General features: G+C 40.6%; 1 protein-coding gene across 3 annotated transcripts in view; it reads left to right on the forward strand.

The window, feature by feature from the left end:
* Positions 1 to 12,213, forward strand: part of LOC107558796 (pleckstrin homology domain-containing family G member 1) — a 49,223-nt gene that overhangs the window by 7,014 nt on the left and 29,996 nt on the right. The window lies entirely within an intron of this gene.

Raw genomic sequence — 12,213 nt, forward strand, 5'->3', positions numbered from 1 at the left:
GCATGTGTTTACATAAGATTTGGCATAAAAGTGAGTGGTACAATGAATAATTATTTGTAAATAAAACTAATTATTGTAGTACGTCTCAGAAAATGTCAGTCTTTTTACTTCAAATGTTCATGTTTAATTCAGTGTTGCTTGTGAAATGAACCAGCAGTTTCCGAGTGGAAATTGGTTTCAAGTCAATCCTACACATGGTTTTTCAGTGTGTATTGAAAGGGTATATTTCGGTTATGTTGTTGTTGTGAGGAGACCTTTTGCTCTCCGTCGCTCTCCCCCACTCCTGACCTAAATTAGTCCCCCATGGGTTGAGGGTTTCGGGGAGATAATAACAGTTTAGAGTCTGCTTTAGACAATACCAGCACCCCCTCAGGACATCTGTCCCTAAAGTAATACACCCCCCGGGACGCAACCCAGCTGGAGAGAGCGAGAAAGAGTTTAAAGCATGTGTTTGAAAGATGGCATGGTGAAAACCTGTCAGAACATATTTGCAGATAACAATTACTTGTTTTAAAAGTTCAAAAAGCAGTCGTCCTAGGAGGTTTTACTCTTGCTTACCCGGAGCTTCGTTTTTCACTTCTGTGAGAAATAGCGTTTTGAAAGTACACTGTACCTTTAAATGTGCACCTTTGTACCTTATTTACACATAAAAGGTTCAAAGTAGTACCTTCAGGGTACATATACATATGAAATCTAATCTGCGGGTATCACTGGGGCCGTGGGTCACGGGCAGACATTAACCCCGTATGCGTGGTGTGTATATATTAGTATGTTCATTCATGCAGGTTACGTCCCTTTGTCACGTCCTATTCTTTAAATGCATTCAGATTCTAGCGAAACCTCTTGCCAGCCTGTCGGTAAATTGGTTGTTATAAATGTGTAATTAACACATTGATTTTAAGTGCACACCATGTTATACATGTGTAATAAACTATGTGTATGTTATATCATACATACGAAGGTGAAAAAACGAATCATTCATGTTAATGGCATCACACTGCTGCTGTCTGGGAATAGAAGCACATCAGTAACAGATCCTGATCCTCCAGACAGGGCAAACATAGTTCAGATGTCATACCGGACAGCAGCGCTTTGCAGATGACTGCAGAGATCACCAGACAAAGTCTGATATATGCTCATCCATCCATCAAGAGTGTGAATGGCTCTGTCCTTCTCCCATATGGAATAGTTTTTGTGGTTGATTAATTGATATTTAAGCTTTTCCTTGGACTGCAGTCAGACTGTTTTGTCTCCTCCAGTTCTTTGATGTGTTATAGTAGATAGAGAGTCTGTCTGCAAGTAAAATGCATTAAAAAAGTATGAAATGACTTTCTTTCTCTTTACTGTACTTTTTCAGTTGTAACTGAAGTGGTGGATGCCCTGAGTTAGAATACCCAACTCATCAGATCTTCAGCTGGTTCTTCTGATGACTTCTGGGAGATAATGGGTCGGTCTGATTGCAGGAAATGGGCAGCGAAGAAAAGCTATTTATAACTATGTGATTACTCTGAGTCATTATGCTTGATTGAGAGATAAGCAAGGACTTTTTCTCAGGATCCTCAGCTCTGGAGTAGATGAGAAGTTTGGTGTGGTTTCGGGAATGTTTTCGGCATGCCGTTACAGGCATTCCAGCTCCAGAAGTCGTGGTGGAGTTCCACCATGTTTCAGAGACCAGAATAGAAGTTGTGTTGCTTGCGTGAGTGTGTGTGCTGCTGTCATGCAGTCGGGCCTGAGAGATTTAATCCGGGCCTGAGAGATTTAATCCCATTGGTTATGGACACGCAGCGCTTGGCTGCAAAACACACATTGCCGTGGAGATATCAAGACCATGAGATCATTGTTTAATTTTGTGCAAGTGTCTGATTCTTTTTGTGCTCGGTGATCAGAGTTCTCTTAAAGCAAACGTGACAGTGTAAAATCTTTGTTTATGTTTCATGCTATAGGATTCGTTTATAATGAATACACACAGATGTCAGTGTTTGGGACTGAAAGGCACGGCAGACCAATGCATAATTGAAAAAGTAATATAGCGTAATATTTTTTTATGAAAATCTGTCAGTGATTCATATGTGGAAATTAATTTGCAAACTGACACACATATTTGCTGGCACTTATGATCATGAGGTTATCAGACTGAATGCACCATTAAAGGATTGACCTTATCAGTCTGAGCAGATAGACGAGTCTAATATAAAAATGGGCAATTAATCAGGCGGAAAAAGCTACAATACTTAAACCAAAAAGCGAAAACATGCATGTAAGCAAACACTACTTATAATTTCAGGAAACATTCACTCAAGATTCCATCATAGTTTGCTTACTGTCTTGTTGTTCTAACCTCGGAAATCATCGGCATCATAAAAGCACCATAAAATAATCATAAAAGTAGTCCATATAACTCATGTGTTGAATTACAAGTCGTCTGGAGCCATATTATAGCTTTGGGTGAAGAACAGACCGAAGTTCACTGATAATTCTGCTCAAGCTCCCAAATCATTTACAGTATAAATGCGCCATCAAGCTTTGCTGTGTAGAAAACAGCTGCTAAATTTCTCCTTTTGTGTTTCATGGACGAACAAAAAATAATATGGGATTGTAAATGAGTAACAGAATTAAATTTTTTGAGAAAACCCATGTTTTATATCAGAATGGTGCTGTCAGGGTCTGTTAGGAAACAACGAGGCTGGATTCAGGTGCGGGTTCAAAAGGGACTTTAATGAGCACAGTTCGTGAGGTCGTGGAAACCCCAACCACACCGATGGGTGGAGGGCAGTGGCTGGAACAAGCCGCAACAGCGGCAGAGGAGACGGAGCCGGAGGGGCAGCCCGTTATCCGAGCGAGAGGCTGAGAAGCCCAACAACGAGACCGCGGAGTCCCAGGTTAGGCGGATGCCGGAGGTAGCCCACGGTTCCTGAACGCACAGAGAGGTGCGGGACACAAAACAGACTGCTACGAGCACTGGAGCCTGGACGAGACAAGACAGAACTGGTGAGCGATAATACTAGGACAGTCAGAGCACGGGAAAGAATCACAACAAACTGACAACATACAGAGAAACACGAGGAGCTATAAGGGGGAGCTAATGAGATGACCAGACCCAGGTGTGAAACACGGAGGGCGGGGACAACGATCATGCTGACATGCTCACGTGGCGAGCTGTCAAAACAACTCACGCACAACACACAAACACAGAGACAGGTGATCAGACGCGAGACCCGACAGGTGCTGGTTAAATTGCTACACCACAAAACATATGGCAGCAGCATTTCATAAGAACTTAATTTGCACTAAAGCAACCATTTAACAATCATCTGCAGTCACATCTTTAATATGTTTAATGCTTTGATGTTCTCACAAGCGTCTAATTTCAGTTCCTGCAATAGTTTCCAGTGGAGCACAGTTGACTTGGCCAGAAGAAAAACACACATCTCAAGAGCTCACATTCTCTACAGATAGACATGTGTTGTAACAGTACTGACTTGTCCCTTATGTACACGTCACACTACATTATAGCATACATATCATCAGTTGCACAGCACTTTACAGTTACATTTGATTGCACAGATCTGAAAAGTGTCCATTCTGCAGACAAGTAGAGTCATTCACACTTGTTTGTTTGAGTATTTGACATGTTTATGAGCGTGTGTTTGGGAATGATTATATATGCGTACTGTACAGTATGTGCGGTCAGGAACTGCTTACTGTGCAAATGTACACAGATATGACTGTGTGTGCATGACTGGGTGGGAGTACATGTTTATGCAGTTTTGTGTTCATTTTGCTAAGGCTAGTATCGCTATTACTGTTGTTCATACTTAGGATTAGAATTTGTTCTCAATTTTACCTTGGAACGCAGTTCATCCCAGCACAGTTTGTGCTACAGACATGAATGATACATCATATGTCATGTTAAGGGATGTGTGCTGTTACATTTCCAAATGGGGGGGGGGTGAAACAGTGAGCTTAACCATTTAAAGAGTATAAACAAAGTCCCTTTAAGACAAGTCATGTCACTTGGCGGCCATCTTTGAAATGCCTCTCGGGCATGCAAGTGCAGCTCCTATCTCTTTGAATGGGGAAACATACAATTCTCCAAAAGTGTTTACTAAGCTTGCGATTAGATTTCATGTTTGAAATCACCAACGAAATTTGACAACAACTGTGTCATAAATGTTGTTTATTTTGCTCAAATAGTGTTGTAAAAAAGCTTATTTTTCAGGCTAGATCAGCCAGGGCGCAAGATTGTATATATCTCAATTTACTATGAATTAATTAAAATGTATCATGTGTTTATATCTGTATTATAAGTCGCCACTATATCAGCCATCGCAAACCCCGTGCTGGTTGACCACTAGTGTGTTTTCTAGATTAAATAATGGTTTAAATGGGACATACAGGAAACGCTCAACTGAACCGCTTAGCTCACAGCTGGATGGACTTCAGCGCAAAGTCTGTGCTTAAAACTTTTATTGACATCCATATATAAATACACATGCATGACTTCAGTTTGGGAGTCTCTCAAAGTCTCTTTCTCTCTCAGTAAACTGTAAAAGCTCAACGTTCACAGGCCTGAACTCCTTCAACCCGCTGAATGTGTGTGTAACTGTAAAACCGGCACCATTCATCTGAAGAGGGCTGTTGGGGGGACTATATGATGTTGTCTGTCTGATGAGCGGACGAGAGCGAGGCACAGAGAGAGTGTGTGTGTGTGTGTGTGTGTGTGTGTAAGAGAGGTCTTTGTCCTTTAGTCTCCTCTGAATTATGTCATGTTTGAGTCTCCCAGCAGTAGCCCTCAGAGGGGGGCAGACAGGGCTTAATCCGCCTTAAACCCCCCTAGTTACTCTCTCCCCTTTCTTCACTCTCCATCTATCGTTCACTGTGAGGAATGGATATGTGTGTCTAAGCCAGCATTGTGATATGAAGGAGAGAGTAGGAAATTGGAGACCAGCTGCCTACCTTCTGGTTTTACCTCTGAGTAACAATGTGTGAGCAATGACGCGTCTTGAGACCTACATAGAGCTTCATAAGGCACATTCACTGAATGTTACTTCACTCTTTCAATACAAAGTAATCAGTGCTGTTTAAAACTAGGGATGCAACAGATTATTATTTTTATATTTCTTTTTGAATTGATTAATCTAACGATGATTAGAATGATTAATCGACCAATTGTCAATAATTTCACTGATTGTTGTGTGCTTATTTTGTTTTATTTTATTTTCTGCGCGCAGTACACGTATTTACACATTCATCCAAACGCCGCTCTCATCAGTGTCAGGATGTTCGCTAACAGTAAAGCGCTGCTTGCTTATACCAAACTGCATTTTATCCCAAACTGAAGAATGCCAAAGAACTTTGTCCGTGAGGACTTTACACATCACAGTATATTTTGTTTGTAGTTTTGTGCAACTTTCCCACACTCTACTGGTTTGGCTTCGTTTGCGCTGCTCATGAGCGCCGTGTCTTCTATTGGATTGCTTGCAGGAGGGCTGAATTACAGTCTTGCTCTACGGCACCACACTGGTTAACCAGTGTTATTGCAGGCCCTTATATTAGGTCATATGAGATCAAACGGCTACTCGACAACAAAAATATTTGTTGACCATTTTTAATTGTGACATTGTGACAAAAAAAATCCAATAGTCTTATATTAAAGTAAGGACCTGGGCCATATCTTGTGACCAGAATATCATAGAGACTTAAGGTGCAATCATCTAGCAATGCCATACCAATCATACAGATCACCCTAGCATACAGCAATGCTGTAACAACCATTCAGAATATCCTAGCAACCAACTTGCAATTTTCCAGCAATCATCCAGCCCTAGCAACCAATCCAAACACCCTGGCAACCACCTAGAAATGTCCTAGAAATTGCCCAGAGCAGCTATGGCGTAGCAACAAAAATGTTACCATATATCACTGTACTTCCGCAGATCAAAGGGTAGTTTGAGTCTCCCAGCAGTAGCCCTCAGAGGGGGGCAGACAGGGCTTAATCCGCCTTAAACCCCCCTAGTTACTCTCTCCCCTTTCTTCACTCTCCATCTATCGTTCACTGTGAGGAATGGATATGTGTGTCTAAGCCAGCATTGTGATATGAAGGAGAGAGTAGGAAATTGGAGACCAGCTGCCTACCTTCTGGTTTTACCTCTGAGTAACAATGTGTGAGCAATGACGCGTCTTGAGACCTACATAGAGCTTCATAAGGCACATTCACTGAATGTTACTTCACTCTTTCAATACAAAGTAATCAGTGCTGTTTAAAACTAGGGATGCAACAGATTATTATTTTGATATTTCTTTTTGAATTGATTAATCTAACGATGATTAGAATGATTAATCGACCAATTGTCAATAATTTCACTGATTGTTGTGTGCTTATTTTGTTTTATTTTATTTTCTGCGCGCAGTACACGTATTTACACATTCATCCAAACGCCGCTCTCATCAGTGTCAGGATGTTCGCTAACAGTAAAGCGCTGCTTGCTTATACCAAACTGCATTTTATCCCAAACTGAAGAATGCCAAAGAACTTTGTCCGTGAGGACTTTACACATCACAGTATATTTTGTTTGTAGTTTTGTGCAACTTTCCCACACTCTACTGGTTTGGCTTCGTTTGCGCTGCTCATGAGCGCCGTGTCTTCTATTGGATTGCTTGCAGGAGGGCTGAATTACAGTCTTGCTCTACGGCACCACACTGGTTAACCAGTGTTATTGCAGGCCCTTATATTAGGTCATATGAGATCAAACGGCTACTCGACAACAAAAATATTTGTTGACCATTTTTAATTGTGACATTGTGACAAAAAAAATCCAATAGTCTTATATTAAAGTGAGGACCTGGGCCATATCTTGTGACCAGAATATCATAGAGACTTAAGGTGCAATCATCTAGCAATGCCATACCAATCATACAGATCACCCTAGCATACAGCAATGCTCTGTAACAACCATTCAGAATATCCTAGCAACCAACTTGCAATTTTCCAGCAATCATCCAGCCCTAGCAACCAATCCAAACACCCTGGCAACCACCTAGAAATGTCCTAGAAATTGCCCAGAGCAGCTATGGCGTAGCAACAAAAATGTTACCATATATCACTGTACTTCCGCAGATCAAAGGGTAAATATAAATAAAGAAAACTGGATTTAACTGTAATATAAGCTGGTGAAACCCAGAATCCTCTGCTAAATAAACCAAAAGGCTCAGCGCTTTAATGGATTTGGTTGCAATGATCAAAGTAAACATGATCTTAAACAAATGTCTTTACATATAACTAACACACACACACACATATTTTCTTCTTACACCATTGCTTGGTTTTCAGTTACCTTTGTAGCCTTTGAAGTCCAACAGCACACGTTACACTTGTGCTTGTTTGCATGTCTGTGTCTGTGTGTGTGTAAGGTTGTAATGGCATGGCAGCTGTTTTTACTGGGTATATCAGTGATACTGACAGTGTGTGTGTGTGTGTGTGTGTGTGCGCGTTTTTGTGACAAATGAGGACATAAATTTGTATAATGACAAAGGTATGACATAGGTATTACAAGGAGAAGGTGACTTTTCAGGACATTACCCCATGTCCCCACTTTTCAAAACGCTTATAAATCACACAGAATGGAGTGTATTGAAAATCTGAAATAGCACAAAGTCTCCTGTAAGGGGGAGCTTTAGGGGTAGGGTTGGTGTAGGGCAATAGAATATACGGTCTGTACAGTATAAAAACCATTACGCCTATGGGATGTCCCCACTTTTCACAAAAACAAACCTGTGTGTGTGAGTGTGTGTGTGAGTGTGTGTGTGTACCTGGTATGTACTGTATCACGTTATGGGGACCAAATGTCCCCACAAGGATAGTAATATGTGTGCGTGTGTACCTGGTCTGTATCACGTTATGGGGACCAAATGTCCTGTATCACGTTATGGGGACATTTTTGAGGTCCCCATGAGGAAACAAGCTTATAAATCATACAGAATTAGTTTTTTTTGAGAAAGTAAAAATGCACAAAGTTTCCTGGAAGGGGTAGGTTTAGGGGTAGGGTTGGTGTAGGGCAATAGCACATACAGTTTGTACAGTATAAAAACCATTACGCCTATGGAATGTCCCCATAAAACATGGAAACACAACATGTGTGTGTGTGTGTGTGTGTGATCATGGACAACCAATAGTATTTCCAGTCATGTGATAGTTGGCTCTTCTCTGGAACAGGAAACATAGTCTATAAAGCACAAGCTTTAAAAACAATAAAAACTTTGACAGCAAATCACAATCCACCCGACTTTAAAGAGCTCAAGCATTTAAAGCAGTAGACGACAACTGCAGTACATGTTTATAATAAACAGGACATTATTGTGCATCCGTGTAGACATTATGCACTGGAAGCTCCTGTCGCCAAGTCAAATTCCTTGTGTGTGTAAACATACTTGGTAATAAAGCTCTTTCTGACTTCTGACATCAATATAGTTAATGTTTTTGTTTTTGTAGTTATCCTTCTTCGTGTGAATGGACCTTTACAATAAAAAGATTAAACCTGTAGATGATAAACATTGCATTGTGATTAATATTTTACTTTTGGCATGTTTTAGTTTGGATTGATAATTGTATTCATATAAAAGCAATCTTTCGTGGCTTTGTCACTTATGGTTACACTCTAAAAAAATGCTGGGTTAAATACAACCCAGTGCTGGGTAAAATAGGGACAAACCCAGCACTGGGTTGTATTTAACCCAGCATTTTTTAGAGTGTAGGAGTGGCAACAAATAATTTGGAAAGGAAAAGGAGCACTGCCACTTCTCAATGGGCCATCTACTAAACTGATACTAAATTGATCAAAATTATTAACCGAAAACGAGTCCGCCGTAATGGCTTATGCTCTGATAAACTACATGGGACAGCACTGTTTTCTAGTTCAGTGGAGTTTTACGAGATCGAGGCCATCAACCTCTTTCATTGATAATGCATTATGGTAGGTAGCTTTTAATGCTTAAATCTTTATCCGTCCCCATCCCGTCCCACCTGTCCCGCTGTCAGTCTCCTCATCTGCTAGAAGCTGAAAATGAGGGATAGATGTTATATTAATAGCACTGTACAAGTACAATGTATCAGCACAGTACAGGTAAAGAGAACAGGTCAGGTTAATCACATGCAATCCTGCTTAGTTCATTAAAAATGTTTGTCTAATAACCCAGGATTTGGTCTCTTTTTTTCTGTGACCTCATGCGAGATTTCCTTTTGACCTCATTATATATAAAAACTATATATATATATATATATATATATAAATGAATTTATACAGCAAACATGAATGTGTATTATATGGCTATAATGAGCTTCTAAAACCCTTGGGCTGTTTTTGTTGTTTTGGGAAATGTGAAAAAGGGGTGTGGTTTTCTCATCCTAACTGAAATGCGTCTCATTAAGTGGCTGATTTATTCATTAGACTGAACTATTCCAATCTGTGCTGTGATGCATTTGTGGTTGTAGAACTTGTTATCTCTTGATGTATCACAGAATCAGCCTCTCAAATGTTTTCATTCATGCTGACAAGCCCGTGTGATGATACAAAGCCATTGGCTGTTCTAATGGTCAGTGGCAACTGACGTAAAACTTGAAACTGACTGAACTTTGTGTGCGGTGTTACCAGGCTGACACTTGAGCTGTTGCATTCCACTCCTGTTGTAAGTCTGGGATGGTTTAGTATGCAAGATTAGTATTAGAATGCTGAAGGTGCCTAGATGATTTACTATCTCTGGTGGATTTTCAAAGTCCATGCATGCTTCTTGAGCTAATATTGGCTACATCCCCTTGTGGGGGAAAAAGATGATCCCCATGCAAGGGACATCCTTCCTGAAATATAAAGACAGGCATATGTTTTCATTTATATATATATATATATAAAAAAAAAACATTTATACTGGGTGAGAAAAAGTGATATTATGAAGACATGTTTGTGGTGTGCACATTTGGGAGCAACAGCGTGCTGTCTTTTTGCATTTTAATAGGTAAAACGTAAATTCCAAACTGAATCACAACAGAATCTCAGCTGTAAGATAAACACAGCATGCAACTGTGTACAAACACACCCACTGAAGTTTATTTTACTTGAACACGACCCCACCCAACAAAGCACACAATCATCAGTGAACCTGATGCATGAAACATTAACAAAGCCTCTAACATAAACAGACGTATCCATTCATCAATAGTTCAACTGAAATGAATATGCAGCACACAAGCATACGTGTTTACTTGATGGCTGCATCTCATTTTGTGTTTGTCTCGTGAAAGTGGGTCAGTGTGTGAGTTTGCCATGCACAGGAATTAACCAATCACAGCCTGGCTCAAACAATCAAGAGCCAATCATGTGGATTTGCTCTGGAGCCCTGGATAATATAGACGGCTCCGTGTTGAGTGAGTAATGGCGGTGATTATTCATAACTGGCAGCTGAGAAGGAGACATTTGGTTGACTGCAAGACAAAAAGAAAGTCTTAAATTCCCTGGAAACCCTTTATATGGTTTTGTTGTCAGAGAGCGATTACTTGTTGCATGTGACTGGCTTACATGACGTGATTTGGTGCAAACTGTATGACATATTGTAATTCAATGCTTCACTTTGTCCTATATGTATATCACTTACCCCTTCCCACTGCGGTAATCTACCTATTGTGTTAACGGAGGGTAAAAACGACTGTGTTACACTGAGTTGATTGTGTGTGCACACCTGTGCTAGTGTGTGTGGAGTGGGTGCGTCTGGATGATCTTACAATGTTGTGTTAGTGAGTCTGACAATAGACAGTCTACAACCACACACGTGCACACATACACACCAACACACACACACATGCACGGTCACACAGAGCTCTCTTTCTTTTCACCCAGAGAGTGAAATGTCTCCATTACACATTAATCTGCTCATTAAAGCCTCTCTCTTTCAGTGCTGGCCTTTCATTTTATGAAAGACTCTCTCTCTCTCTCTCTCTCTCTCTCTGTCTGTGTGTGTGTGTGTGTGTTCCATGGTAATTCACTGAGTGATGTGATGAGTGACTGTCAACTGGTTTAAGACACAACTGAATCAAACCCAAAATTACAGACACATGCACTCTACCTATAGCAGTAAAAGCTCTCAAAATTAAATAAACACCTGAGTTTTATATTTTCTGAAGAAAACGTGAATGGTGCTAGGGACATTTGAGTGGTTTATAAGGTATTGTTTAGTGTTTACTGTGCCAAGTCTTTACCGTACAAGTCCCAATTCACCTCCAGTGATATTCTGGTCTCTAGATAGAAGTCCCTCCCTAGCAACTACCCAGAATACCCTATTAATCACCTAGCATTATGCAAAAAAAAACATTAGCAAATGCGTAGAATCAGCCATAAAACCCACAGGTTTTCACTCATAGTTTCTTTTGTGAATGTAAAAATGATGTATTTTAGTGTTGTGTTCTTGGATTTACTATTGGTGTGTTACTATGTTAGGATAACGGGACAGTGAGACTAGTGAGATAAAAAATAGTTATAGCTACTTAAAAGTAGGTTAACCTTTAGCTTTCTCTTAAATTGTGTACAAGAGAAAAACGGGAACAGAGAGAGACCAGCACTGTTGTCTGAAAGACAAACCTAGAGTCATTTTGAGTGTGTGTACTGTATGTGTGTGTACTATAGCGATTACTGCACATGAATGCTAGAGATTACTGTGGGTTTCTCATAATGTTTTTGTGTGCAAGTTCCCCCTTGAGATCTATGTCTGTGGGAAACAAATTTATAAGTGCAGTGGGTGGGATTTTTGGTTATAATTTTGTGTTCGACACGAATCAAGAGTCCATTTAAAGGGACAGTTCACCCAAAAAAATGGAAAAATGTGGGAAAAAATTGTCTCAGGTTACGTATGTAACCCTAGTTCCTCGAGGGAACGAGACGCTGCGTCGAGAACGCTAAGGGAACGCCTTCAGTGACCCACGCTCTGAATCACATGTGAAATCAGTCCAATAGCTGAGCGGGACGTCACGTCACGCAGGACCCATTGAGATACATTTGGCAGTAGCTTCCACGCTGCTAAATAATCTACTAAGGGAATCAGTCTCTCAAGATTGATCTCTAGTGTGCCCAGAACGGCTAGTTCGGTGCCTTGAAGCATCTGCACGCCGACAGGGGACGCCGAATTAGCTGCTCTGGGGACCTCCGCAGAGAGAGCCGTCTCCAACCCGTCTGC

Source organism: Sinocyclocheilus grahami, unplaced genomic scaffold, assembly GCF_001515645.1.
Source record: "Sinocyclocheilus grahami isolate Dianchi unplaced genomic scaffold, SAMN03320097.WGS_v1.1 scaffold660.1, whole genome shotgun sequence".
Taxonomy (NCBI): domain Eukaryota; kingdom Metazoa; phylum Chordata; class Actinopteri; order Cypriniformes; family Cyprinidae; genus Sinocyclocheilus; species Sinocyclocheilus grahami.